The following is a 13,190-nucleotide window of genomic DNA, read 5'->3' as shown; positions in this document are numbered from 1 at the left end:
GTGGAACGGCTTGCCATGCCATTTCCACCTGGCGCCTCAGTTGGACCAGCGTTCGTGCTGGACGTGCAGACCGCGTGAGACGACGCTTCATCCAGTCCCAAACATGCTCAATGGGGGACAGATCTGGAGATCTTGCTGGACAGGGTAGTTGACTTACACCTTCTAGAGCACGTTGGGTGGCACGGGATACATGTGGACATGCATTGTCCTGTTGGAACAGCAAGTTCCCTTGCCGGTCTAGGAATGGTAGAACGATGGGTTCGATGACGGTTTGGATGTACCGTGCACTATTCAGTGTCCCCTCGACGATCACCAGTGGTGTACGGCCAGTGTAGGAGATCGCTCCCCACACCATGATGCCAGGTGTTGGCCCTGTGTGCCTCGGTCGTATGCAGTCCTGATTGTGGCGCTCACCTGCATGGCGCCAAACACGCATACGACCATCAGTGGCACCAAGGCAGAAGCGACTCTCATCGCTGAAGACGACACGTCTCCATTCGTCCCTCCATTCACGCCTGTCGCGACACCACTGGAGGCGGGCTGCACGATGTTGGGGCATGAGCGGAAGACGGCCTAACGGTGTGCGGGACCGTAGCCCAGCTTCATGGAGACGGTTGCGAATGGTCCTCGCCGATACCCCAGGAGCAACAGTGTCCCTAATTTGCTGGGAAGTGGCGGTGCGGTCCCCTACGGCACTGCGTAGGATCCTACGGTCTTGGCGTGCATCCGTGCATCGCTGCGGTCCGGTCCCAGGTCAACGGGCACGTGCACCTTCCGCCGACCACTGGCGACAACATCGATGTACTGTGGAGACCTCACGCCCCACGTGTTGAGCAATTCGGCGGTACGTCCACCCGGCCTCCCGCATGCCCACTATACGCCCTCACTCAAAGTCCGTCAACTGCACATACGGTTCACGTCCACGCTGTCGCGGCATGCTACCAGTGTTAAAGACTGCGATGGAGCTCCGTATGCCATGGCAAACTGGCTGACACTGACGGCAGCGGTGCATAAATGCTGCGCAGCTAGCGCCATTCGACGGCCAACACCGTGGTTCCTGGTGTGTCCGCTGTGCCGTGCGTGTGATCATTGCTTGTACAGCCATCTCGCAGTGTCCGGAGCAAGTATGGTGGGTCTGACACACCGGTGTCAATGTGTTCTTTTTTCCATTTCCAGGAGTGTATACAGTCAGTTAAACATTAATGTGAGAAATCTATTTCACAGTTGAGTACCAAAGTATGTGATTCCAACATCCAAAAATGTTGGTAGAAAGTGAAATACTTAAATTTAATCTGTTACAGTATTCTACCTGGGCAACTGACAAAATATCAGCAATAATAAAAACATATTATAAACAAAGTAATTTTACATGATTTTTCTGCTGGATAGCTTAAACACACCATAGTGAAGGAATGATGATTTTATGAATTTCCTCTGCATAAAACCAGGAAAGTTTAAGTATTAGATGTGTAAATTCTCAGTGGAATTTTTTCTTTCTTAAAACTCTCTACCAAACTGTCACTTGGACTTGATAAGCAACACATGAGGTATGTGGCACATTTTGTAAGTCACCAAGTAACTACTCATTACATAACAATTCATTCTGTGACGGTGTGTAACTGTTTCGCGCAACAAAGTGAGTCACTTCTGACTGCTGCCAAATATGTACTCAGTTTTGTGGTTGGCAGGAGAGCCAGCACTGTGTTACTAGAGGAGGCTGAAATGCATGCGTTTTAGCTGACGCAGGCTGGCGTGAGGTCTGGAACAGGACAAGGAAATTAGAATTTAGAAAAACGGACGTAGCTGGTGGAATACTTAACTTCAGTCCATTAATGATGAACGTTGGTCTTGACGGTACATGATTCACAATATCAATAGTAACTGATAATGGCACCTTGCTAGGTCATAGCAAGTCCAACGTATACTAACAGACCGCGGCCGATTTAAAGGCTACCACCTAGCAAGTGTGGTGTCTGGCGGTGACAGCACATTCCTCCCCCGCAAATCGGTGTACGGTTGTGGTATAAGGCTTCCGCCTGCTGTGGGGAGGACACCATGTTGACGTATGTGACGAGGTGGGGAGCCTAACAACAGGTGAGGCTGTGCCACCCGCACCCTGCCATTCAGACCGCGGGGAGCTAGAAAACGCCTGAAAACCTGCTCCAGGGTGCACGCCAACATGCGGTGTATGCACCCGCAGAGAGACAAGAGGGGCCAAAGGGTCGACCTCCATCAGGCTGGGGCACCCGATGGGCAAAGACGACATATGGTCCGGAGCGGGCAAGAGTTCCATGTCGGAGGACAACTGGTCACGGGAAGCGACCGGCGGCGTGTGACCGAGGGAGGCGCCCGGCGATTGCAGCAACGTGTCCACTGCGGGCGTCGCCGGTGGGAGAACAGGTAGCGGCGGCAGCGTTGGCAGAGGTGGTGGCGGCGCGTCGCCATGGGGCAAAATGGAAGACAGCGTCGGTAACACCTGGGGCTGAGGCAAGCCAGTAGATGGGTACCCAGGGCGCTGAACGGATGGCACCGTCGCTGAAAGCAGACCCCGAGCGGCAGATCCCGTGCGACGACAGAGGCGCAGCTGATTGAAATGCCAACGCATTAGCCAATGCCGTGAACCTCGATAGTGGCGATAGTAGACAATGTCGCCTGGAGCAAAAGCAGGTGTCTGCCGCTGCACAGAAACCTGATGCGGCGAATGTAGCAAAGACAACAAGGTTTGATGATGACGACCGTGGAGCAACTCAGCCAGAGAGCAACCATCTCGGGGTGAGAGCGATATGAGGACAAAAAGAGCAATAACGCATCCTCCCGAGAATGTGACTCTTTCAACTTCAACATCTGTGACTTGAAAGTCCTGACCAATCGTTCAGCGGCACCGTTTGACTGTGGCGAAAATTGTGCAGACGTCAGATGTCGAATACCATTGGCCTTGCAGAATGACTGAAATTCTGTGGACATGAATTGTGGACCATTGTCAGAAACAATAGTCTGTGGATGACCTTCAATGCAAAAGATAGCAGATAACGCTTGGATGGTGGCAGATGACGTCGTGGAAGGCATCTGGACAACAAAAGGAAAATTACTGAATGTGTCTACCACAACCAACCATCGAGCATTCCAGAATGGACCAGCAAAATCGATGTGTAAGCGCTGCCAAGGGGAAGTGGCTGTTGGCCATGCAAAGAATTTCCGCGGTGGTGCTGATTGTTGTTCAGCACACACCATGCAAGAGGAGCACATTTTCGTAATCGCGGCATTGATTCGGAACCAAGTACAGTGCTGACGAGCAAGTTGTTTCATTCTCACTATACCCTAATGTCCTTGGTGGAGAAGCTGTAAGACAGAGGACTGTAACGAACGTGGGACCACGGCCCTGGACTGATCATTATCAGAACGCAACAGCAAAACACCACGTCATACAAAAAGTCTCTCCGGGTGAGCAAAAAATCGACGAACCAACGGATCCTCGATCCATGACTTTGACAAGAGCCATTGCATAGCAACAAAATGCAGAACGGTAGCAAGGACAGAGTCGGCAGCCGTGGCTGTAGCTACACGACGAAAATCAATTGGAAACAATTCGATCACGTCATCGGTTTCCGAATCAATGAACATGCAAGCAAGTTCGGAGGAATCGAATGCCCTATCCTCAGCAACAGGCAAGCAGGACAATGCATCAGCGTTTTCGTGCTTAGCAGTGGACCGATACAAGATATCGTAGCAGTACTGCGAGAGGAAAATAGACCAACAAATGAATTTCTGCGCTGTACGTGGAGGTACAGGCTTGGTCGGATGAAAAAACGATGTCAAAGGTTTGTGGTCTGTGATTATGGTAAAGTGACGACCATACAAGAAATCATGAAACTTTGTAACACCAAATATGAGAGCCAATGCGTCTTTCTCGATCTGCGAATAATTTCTTTGCGCAGACGAGAGCAATTTGGACACAAAGGCAATAGGGCGATCAAGCGATCCATCTTTGTGTGCAAGCACAGCACCGATCCCAAAATCCAATACACCCACCATCAACAAAAGTAGCTTCTGGGGATCGAATGGCGTAAGGCAAGTATTGCAAAGCAACGCCGATTTCAACTGGCAAAAGGCGCATTCGCATTCCATTGTCCAGACGAACGGAACACCTTTATGCCGTAAGCGATGAAGCGGAGCTGAAATGGAAGAGGCGTGTGGAACATATTGGTGATAATAGTAGATTTTTCCCAGCACACTCTGTAGCTGCTTCAAATTCTGCGGCGAAGGCAAGTCTTGTATGGCACGGAGGTGCTCAAGACTGGGATGTATGCCTTGGGCATTGAGTACATGTCCCAGGTATGGCAAGTCACGAGTAAAAAACACACATTTGTCCTTCCGCAAGTGAAGACCATTTTGTCGCAGACCTGAAATAATGTTCTGAGATTGGCCAAATGTTCTTCTTCCATCTTTCCGGAGATCACAATATCGTCCAGATAATTTGCTGCAGTAGGGACCGACGCACCAACAGTTTGTAGATATTTCTGAAACAATGCAGGGGCGGATGCACACCCGAATGGCAGTCATTTGAATTGATACAAATCAAGATGCATGTTAACCACAAAAACGCGCTGGGATACTTCGTCCACCGGTATTTGCAAGTACGCTTCTGCTAGGTCCAACTTCGAAAAATATTTACCCGGGCACAGTTTGTCAAAAAGATCGTCTGGGCAGGGTAAAGGAAAAGTTGCAATCATGAGTTGTGGAATCACTGTTGCCTTGAAGTCCACACAAAGTCTCAATTTTCCCAAAGGTTTTGGCAAAATTACTAAGGGTGATGCCCAGAGAGAAGCCTGCCCACGTTCAATTACACCTTGTGATTCCAATTCGTGTAATGTTTTTGCGACCTCATCACGCAATGCATGGGGAACATCGCATGCTTTGAAAAATTTCGGTTGCAGGTTTACTTTCAGTTCCGAATGTGCTTTATAGTTCTTAGCGCAACCAAGGCCCGGTGCAAAAATGTTGGCAAATTCTTCACATAGACGAGAAACACTGTCTGAAGGCACAGTCTGGTTCACTGATAGTACCTGATTTACTATAGACAAGTTAAACAACTGAAATAAATCGAAACCAAACAAGTTCACTCCAGAAGAAGAACAAAGGACGTAAAATGACACAAGTTTTGTTTGTCCTTCGTATGTTGCAAGAAGGCTGCACTGTCTTAACACAGGGATCTCTTGACCTGAATAGCTAGTTAACTTAACATTTGCGGCATGCAACGGAGGTGTGCCCAGCAGTTTGTAAGTGTCATGATTGATTAGTGAAACTGCAGCCCCAGTATCAAGCTATAGTGGTATCACTTTGCCGTTAATGTCCAAGTCCACAAAAAGTTTATTGTCCTGCTGACGACAAGAGCGACTGTCTCGTGCAACGTGAACCGACACTGATACAAAATCACTTGTGACGTGATGGGAGTTCTGGCGATGTCGACGCGCACTATTTGTGGGACGAACACAGTCACTGTTAGAGAGAGTGGCACTGGGCGGAGTGGCATGAACTACATGAATTTCCATGGGCAAAGTTTCACGAGCCTGAGTATCCTTGGTTCGATTCCGATCCCGGCATGAAGCAAAGGGCCTGGAATGGTTTTGAGCTTCCGATCTGAGCTTTTTCTGGCAAACACTCTGAACATGTCCTTTCTTATTACAATAAAAGCAAATAGCTTGGCGTGACGGGCAATTCTGACGCGAATGTCTAGTAGCACACCGCGGGCAGGATTTGAGCACTGCATTTGCTTGCCGGCACGGCACACGTGGCTGAGAGCCTGGCGGCAGTGACGCGGCCGGCTGCAAGGGCTGTTTACTGCTCTGTGCAGCTCTTCTGGTGGGCTGCTTAACCTGACATGTGGCTGGTGAAGTTTCAAATGATTCCTGAGCAAAGTCAAGTGTGTCCTGCTGATCCAATATGTCCATCACTTGTTGAAGGGAGGGACTGACTAGTTTCAAAATCTGTTCCCTTATACGAACATCAGAAACGTTCTGTGCAATTGCATCACATACTATAGTGTCTGAATAAGGGAGTCCACACTGACACTCAAAAGCACAATCCCTAGTAAGGCCTTTGAAGGTTGCAACCCACTCCCGATTAGTCTGACCTGCAGTACATTTTGTATGAAAGAAGGTATACCGTTTCGCAACTACATTGACTGATTCTTTGAAATATGCATCTAATGCAGACAAAATTTCTTCGTAGGACAGAGTTGCTACGTTGCATCGGGGAAATAATTTGACTATCACCCGGTACGTGTTCACCCCGACTGATGATAACGAAAAAGGCTGCCGCTCGTTACCTTGAATTCTGTAGGCGGCGAGATGGAATCCAAATTGGCGTGACCACACCGTCCAGCTTTCTAGTGCAGCATCAAATGGTCGAAAAGTTGGTGCAACTGCGTTTTGTGGCTGTGTTAGTGGTGGAGCGGCTGCTGCCACATCATTTTGCATCGCACATTGACCCTGGACGAGCTGTCCAAGGGCATCCAGTAATGCCTGCGTCTGCTGATTCTGTAAGCAATAAAATTTGAACAGTACATATGGAGATTGTGGTGAAGCCATTACACAAGTAAGTCAGGGCAATATCGATAAGAACATGGTTGTGCCTCGTCGCCAATGTTGTGGTTGGCAGGAGAGCCAACACCGTGTTACAAGAGGAGGCCAAAATGCAAGCGTTTTAGCTCACGCAGTATGGTGTGAGGTCTGGAACAGGACAAGGAAATTAGAATTTAGAAAAATGGACGTAGGTGGTGGAATACTTAACTTTAATCCATTAATGATGAACGTTGGTCTTGACGGTACATGATTCACAATATCAATAGTAACTGATAATGGCGCCTTGCTAGGTCATAGCAAATGACGTAGCTGAAAGCTATTCTAAACTATCGTCTCGGCAAATGAGAACGTAAGTAGGCAGTAAACCATCGCTAGCAAAGTTGGCTGTACAACCGGGGCGAGTGCTGGGAAGTCTCTCTAGACCTGCCGTGTGGCGGCACTCGGTCTGCAATCACTGATAGTGGCGACACGCGGGTCCGACGTATACTAACGGACCACGGCCAATTTAAAGGCTACCACCTAGCAAGTGTGCTGTCTGGCAGTGACACCACACTCAGAAATAAGAAACAAGATAGAAGAAACAAAAACTGAAAAAGTAAGGATGGAGGCTTTTCTACGAACCTCCTATAAAAAAAAATTGAATGGAATAATAAGAAGATCAAATAAAAACTTTCAAGATTGTCCCCTAACTATCAAAGGTGTTTTGTATACTTTGGAAAAATACTCTTCAAGTACAGATAACAACTGGAACACAGATTATGCTCAAAACAAAGAGTGAAACTTATATGGGATCTAGTGACTTGATAGAAAAAGTCTTCTAAATTTCAACATTTCTTCAAATTATAGAACATGAACAAAAAAATGACCCATTGCGAAGAAAGAAAATGTAAGTAGATGCAGTGGGTAGTGGAAGTGAACATGATTATCTTTCCTCAAGGGAAAAATTGAGAAAATGAGTCCTGGTTGTAGGATGAAATTGTTGGATTGAAGACAGGTCCACTGTAATTAAGAGTGTGAAATGGAAGACTGTGTGGTGTATTACATGGTGAACTGTTTACAGGTGAAACCAGTGATGAATAGAGCAGTTAATGCTGGAAATTCAGTATATCAGTGGATTGAAAAGCAAGAAATGGAAGGCTATTATGTGGCTCTATACAGGGCAAAAGCAGCCTGGACTGATATTTTAGCCACTGTAGTGCCACCTATAATATACACACATCAAGAACAGCTTTGCATCACCCCAGTTCCCAGAACTCCTGAAGATAGACATTGACTGAAGATATTGTATCACAGACACAGTCCCTCTGACTGTTCAGAGATTTCACTAAACCTGTCCAAAGATGTAAACAACCATGCATGAGCAGTGCCTATTAGATGGAGGGGGTCCGACAAAAAATCAGTTCCAGTCATTCCACCAAGAAGGAGGTACACAGCTCATGTTGTCTGTAGTTCATCCATGCCTAGATGGTCAATAACGTGGTTCAATTGCATCCACATTGTTACTTTGCGCCAGGAAGGGCTCTCAACAAGGATAGTGTCCAGGCATCTTGGAGTGAACCAAAGCGATGTTGTTTGCACATGGAGGAGATACAGAGAGGTGGGAATTGTCGATGACATGCCTCGCTCAGGCTGTCTAAGGTCTACTACTGCAGTGGATGACAGCCACCTATGGTTTATGGCTTGAAGGAACCCCGACAGCAATGCAACCATATTGAATAATGCTTTTTTTGCAGCCACAGGACGTTTTGTTATGACTCATATTGTGTGTAATAGGCTGCATGATGTGCACCTTCACTCCCAATGTCCATAGCGAGGTCCATCTTTGCAAACACGACACCATGCAGCATGGTACAGATGGACCCAACAACATGCCGGATGGACTGCTCAGGATTGGCATCATGTTCTCTTCACCGATGAGTGTCATGTATGCCTTCAGCCAGACAATCGTCGGAGATGTGTTTGGAGGCAACCTGGTCAGGCTGAACACCTTAGACACACTCTCCAGCGAGTGCAGCAAGGTGGAGGTTCCCTTCTGTTTTGGGGTGGCTTACTGTAGCAATTGTACGAGGAGGTACAGGAGTACCTAATGTTCCTGGACTTGAAAGCTTTGTTGATAGAGACATTATTGCTTACCGTACTTACCATATGGCTGAACTTGCAAATAAAGACTTTGGTAAATCTGCCTATATGTCTACCTCTGCATTGTCATTGTATACACGTAACAAAAGAAAAATATCTGTTAATGAGTCTGTATTCATTTGGGTTAAAGGTAAAGGAGTATGTGAATATGTAAAATTGGTTGGTGCTGTAATGGCTGTATGATACATGAATGGCATCCTGTGACCAATACTGCAACCATATCAGCAGCGTATTGGTGAGGCATTCATCTTCATGGATGACAATTTGCACCCCCATCGTGCACATCTTGTGAACGACTTCCTTCAGGAAAATATCACTTGACTAGAGTGGCCAGCTTGCTCTCCAGACATGAACACTATCGAACATGTCTGGGATTGATTGAAAAGGGCTGTTTATGGACAATGTGACCCACCAACCACTCTGAGGGATCTATGCCTAATCACCAGCACCACATTTGAAACTGTTGCTTCCACCTCCACATGAGCATCAAGCATCTGTCTTTGCTTTCACTTGATATCTAAACGCTACCCCCTTGTGTACCCCTATTCTCGGTTAAAAGCATTGCTGTTTATTGTTAATTTAGGTAATGCTCAGCCATAGGTTACTTCTCATGTTCCATTTGTTTATGGAGAACTTAGAACTTCAAGAAGAAAGCTCTGAACTCTATACGGTTGCATCCATTTTGCTTCCTGCAGTATGTTGACAACGCCTTCCTCATATTGCTTGCATTCCTCATATGGTCTTTTGGAGAAACTGCACTGCAGCATTCTCAGTTACGGAGAAATTTGGCAACCTTGCTGGCCAAGGTATGGTTAGGAAAGGACAAAGGCAAGCAGTAGAACTCTTCTTGTGTGTGGGCAGGTATTATCTTATTGGAATGTAATGCCAGGATGGATTGACATGAAGGACAACAAAATGGGTTGTAGAGTATCATCAATGTACCACTGTGCTGTAAGGATGCAGTGGTACCAATGTTTGGTGCATTATGGGGACAATCTAACATTCTGATTGATCAGAATTTAGCATGATATCCCTCAGGAGGACACCCAATAACTGTGTCAACCAATGCTAAGTGCTTGACTAAGAGCCACAGGTGGACCAACACGTTATTGTCTTGCTCATGTTGTAAAGTTCCTTGTCTTGAATTAATGATCCAATTTTTGTGAAACTGTAATCATTTGTTTGTCTGTGCATGGACATCACATCTACTGATTTCTGTCCCATTTGGATAATTGCTTCATGGTGCATCATTTTTTTTAAATGCCACTAAGCAACTGTTACAAAACTGTCAAAGGCACTTCCAAAAGTCATTGTGTGATTGAAAGCTCTTTTGTCAGGCATCTTTAACTTTTTTTCTTTTTCTGGCAGAAACAAAAGACAAAAGTGTTGCTGCAAGTTTTCAAACAGTATATTACCAACCAATACAGATGGTTTTCAAGTCAATTTAGAAACCTCTTAATGGTTTTCAGTACACAGATAGTGAAAAAAGAGACTCTAGCTTCAGTAGAATTCTTATATATACATATGTATAATATGTGCTTGGAAATATGTAGCTAATAGATAATTTGTTGCCTTACAGTTAGGCAGTCACGCAGTGACACCCCAGCGATTTGGTACATGCTATAGTTCGCATGTGCATCTTGGCCATACTGTGTTCCAGTTCTGTGTGCTGAGATAGATACTGTCATTGTTTGGAGTGTTCCTGCATTGTTGTTGTTTTGCCATGTTTATCACCTCAGTTCTTGCTTGCTTACTTCGTGTTGTGTCCTGGTCAGTTGTAGTGTTTGTTGTCCCCTACTTGTTTGTGTGTCCTGTCTGTTCATTGTTGTGATACCTCCAGCGGCTTCCCGCCTGGCGGCTTTGCATCTCTTTTCTCTGCTATGCACCATTTGCTGGTCACTCAAAGCTATAAGATTGGTGATGAGGTAAAAGGTTTTGTAGCATCGAGGCTACATTGGTATGGCTCTTGGAACAACAGTAGTGGCTCATGCAGCAGCAGCAGCAGCAGCACCAGTTAGATGTCTTACAGCAGTCCTTGCAGTTGCTGATGGACAAAGTCAGTGCAGGGGAGTCCGACAGCACCAGCTCCTGGGTGTCCTGGTTTCAGACACTTCCCCATGTCTGACGTTGTTTCTGCCCTTTAATGACGTTAAGGAAGACTAGGAATGCTACTTTCATTGTCTGAAACAATTCTAAGTGTTTCAGGCTACAAATGACTCCCTAAAGCTGCATTATTATTGTCCTGGGCATCACCAGACACGTTCTTTCTGCTGCGCAAGTTGGCACCATTGTCAGACCCCGTGGCTCTCTTCTTTAATGAATATGTGTGCTGCTGACTAACTACTATTCCTAGCAATATCATGTTGTGGCATCTTGGCTTGAGTTCCATCAGTACCATAAACAGCCTGGTCAATCATTCCATTCTTGGGTCGTGGACTTGCAGGGTCTCAGCCACAAATGTGACTTCACTTGTGCCAATCAGCATTGAAGGGTGTCATATTGTTGGCGGTAGAGTCCACCGTGAGGGTACTTCTCTTGTGCCATCGTTGTGGTACCACCCACAGAGAGCAACATTGTTTGGACTCCTCCTTGTACAATGTCTCTATGGGTTCAGAGCCACCAATCGATGTCACATCAGTTACTTCCATCTTGTCCACAGTGCTTTTTTGTCCACTCTTGTGCTGGCTGTTCCCATTGCTGGAAGATGTGCATGGGTTGTCAGAAAGATGGCCGTCTCCAATCAGTCTGTCCCAGCCACTCAACCCGCACCTGCCCTTCACACATGGGTCATCAGGATACCGTGCATACGCTGCAATCAGTCATTCCACTAGAAGACCCATTGACATGGAAGTTGTCCTTTATGCTCTGCATTTTTAATGTGGACGTTCATTTCCAGATCAATACGGGGGGCACCAACTCCTTGATCAATCTGGCGAAGTATACATGCCTTTGTACCCCACAGTCATCTCCCACCTCTCGGTGATTGGTCACATATGGTGATGGTTCTATTCCCTTCTATGGGAAGTTCTCGGTCCCAGCCACCTATAAACACGTTCCCCATCTCCTGACACTACTGGTGGTTGACCATCCATTGGCTTCAAACATGTTTGGACTCAATGCTTTCACATTATTTGGCTTTTTGATTTCTGATGGAGTTAAGGTCATTTCCACTGCCATCCCATTCCAGGACCTCGATGATTTGTGCTTGGCCTATGCCTCTTTGTTTCAGTCTGCCTTAGGGTGTGCTTTCGACTTCAAGGTGCACATTGCTCTCTGACCAGATGCTCAAATGCAGTTTTTCTGGACTCAACCCCTTCCAGTGGTCTTAAGTTCAGCAGTCAACAAGACCGATCGACTGCAGGCTGCTGGCATCATTGAGCCCATGAAATCGAGTGCTTTGGTGTCCCTGTTAGTGGTGGTCAGTAAACCCAATGGCTCCCTTCGCCAATGTGGGGATTTCAGAGCTACAATCAATGCACAGTCTCTGGTTGAAACTTAACCCATTCCCCAGCAGGAAGACCTTGTCACCAAACTTGTGCTTGGCTAGTACTTCTCTCAGGTTGACCTGGCAGAGGCTTACCATCAATTACCCTTAGATGAGGAATCCAAGAACATCATTGTCATCAACACACCTTTTGGATTATGTAAATACAAGAGCCTTCTGTTTGTTATTTACTTTACACTGGTCATTTTCCAGAGGTACCTGTGGCACTTCACACAGCCAATCCCAGCTGGTGCCAATTATCTTGATGACATCTTGGTCACCGGCCATAAACGCTATAAGCATTTGAAAACGTTGGTACCTTATTTCATGCCCTGCAGGCCATAGGCTTATACTGTCAACTGAACAAGTGTAGTTTCTTTCAACTGGAAGTCGAATACCTGGGGCACTGGCTCAGTAAAGACGGCATTTGTCCATCGGATCACAATGTCACAGCCATCAACTCCCTTCCCCAGCCCAAGGATTTATCTGACCTCCAGGTGTTTTGGGCAAGGCTAACTACTACATAAAGTTTTTACCCCAGGCTGCTGATGTTGCACAGCTCCTCAATCGCTTGTGTCGCAAAGGAGTGCCTTTCAACTGGACTCCTGCCTGTGATCATGCTTTTCTCCACTTGAAAACTATGCTGAAGTCTGCTCCTTGCCTGTCTCCCTTCTGTCCGGACTGCCCCTTGGTTGTGGTGGCTGATGCTTTGACCTATGATATTGGTACAGTCCTGGCTCACAGGAATGAGGATGTCTCAGAACAGACCATTGTGTATGCCTCCAATATGCTGTCCCCAGCATAGAGGAACTATTCTCAGACTGAGAAAGAGGTTCTGGTGATAGTTTTCAACATTCAAAAGTTTCACATCTACCTGTTTGGGATGAAGTTCACTCTCCTTACTGATCACAAGCCTTTGGTTACCCTATTCAGCCACCCCCCCCCTCCCCCCCCCACACACACATACACATACACCTCCCAGAGTG

General features: G+C 46.6%; 1 protein-coding gene across 1 annotated transcript in view; it reads left to right on the top strand.

Moving 5' to 3' along the window:
- LOC126184293 (Down syndrome cell adhesion molecule-like protein Dscam2) overlaps positions 1 to 13,190 on the top strand; it is a 595,669-nt gene that overhangs the window by 288,063 nt on the left and 294,416 nt on the right. The gene's annotated exons all lie outside the window — the stretch shown is intronic.

The sequence above is a fragment of the Schistocerca cancellata genome, chromosome 4, assembly GCF_023864275.1.
Source record: "Schistocerca cancellata isolate TAMUIC-IGC-003103 chromosome 4, iqSchCanc2.1, whole genome shotgun sequence".
NCBI lineage: Eukaryota > Metazoa > Arthropoda > Insecta > Orthoptera > Acrididae > Schistocerca > Schistocerca cancellata.
The sequence above is the reverse complement of the archived record's forward strand: the minus strand, read 5'-3'. Positions and strand labels throughout refer to the sequence as shown.